The sequence below is a fragment of the Enhydra lutris genome, unplaced genomic scaffold (genome assembly GCF_002288905.1).
Source record: "Enhydra lutris kenyoni isolate GAN:26980312 unplaced genomic scaffold, ASM228890v2 scaffoldscaffold88, whole genome shotgun sequence".
Taxonomy (NCBI): domain Eukaryota; kingdom Metazoa; phylum Chordata; class Mammalia; order Carnivora; family Mustelidae; genus Enhydra; species Enhydra lutris.
In genome coordinates, this window is record NW_019154172.1 from 4571960 (window position 1) to 4573069 (window position 1110).

Genomic DNA, 1110 nt, shown 5'->3' on the forward strand with positions numbered 1-1110 from the left:
CAATTTTCCCAACACCATTTATTGAAGAGGCTGTCTTTTTCCCATTGGACATTCTTTCCTGCTTTGTCGAAGATTAGTTGACCATAGAGTTGAGGGTCTATTTCTGGGATCTCTAATCTGTTCCAATGATCTATGTGTCTGTTGTTGTGCCAGTACCATGCTGTCTTGATGATGACAGCTTTGTAATAGAGCTTGAAGTCCGGAATTGTGATGCTACCAACTTTGGCTTTCTTTTTCAATATTCCTTTGGCTATTTGAGGTCTTTTCTGGTTGCATATAAATTTTAGGATTATTTGTTCCATTTCTTTGAAAAAAATGGATGGTACTTTGATAGGAATTGCATTAAATGTGTAGATTGCTTTAGGTAGCATAGACATTTTCACAATATTTATTCTTCCAATCCAGGAGCATGGAACATTTTTCCATTTCTTTGTGTCTTCCTCAATTTCTTTCATGAGTACTTTATAGTTTTCTAATTCATATTAGAGATATGAATTTCTTAGTCTCTTTGGTTAGGTTTATTCTTAGGTATGTTATAGTTTTGGGTGCAATTGTAAATGGGATTGACTCCTTAATTTCTCTTTCTTCTGTCTTGTTGTTGGTGTAGAGAAATGCAACTGATTTCTGTGCATTGATTTTATATCCTGACACTTTACTGAATTCCTGTACAAGTTCTAGCAGTTTTGGAGTGGAGTCTTTTGGGTTTTCCACATATAGTATCATATCATCTGCGAAGAGTGATAGTTTGACTTCTTCTTTGCCGATTTGGATGCCTTTAATTTCCTTTTGTTGTCTGATTGCTGAGGCTAGGACTTCTAGTACTATGTTGAATAGCAGTGGTGATAACAGACATCCCTGCCGTGTTCCTGACCTTAGCGGAAAAGCTTTCAGTTTTTCTCTATTGAGAATGATATTGTGGTGGGTTTTTCATAGATGGCTTTGATAATATTGAGGTATGTGCCCTCTATCCCTACACTTTGAAGAGTTTTGATCAGGAAGGGATGCTGTACTTTGTCAAATGCTTTTTCAGCATCTATGGAGAGTATCATATGGTTCTTGTTCTTTCTTTTATTAATGTGTTGTATCACATTGATTGATTTGCGGATGTTG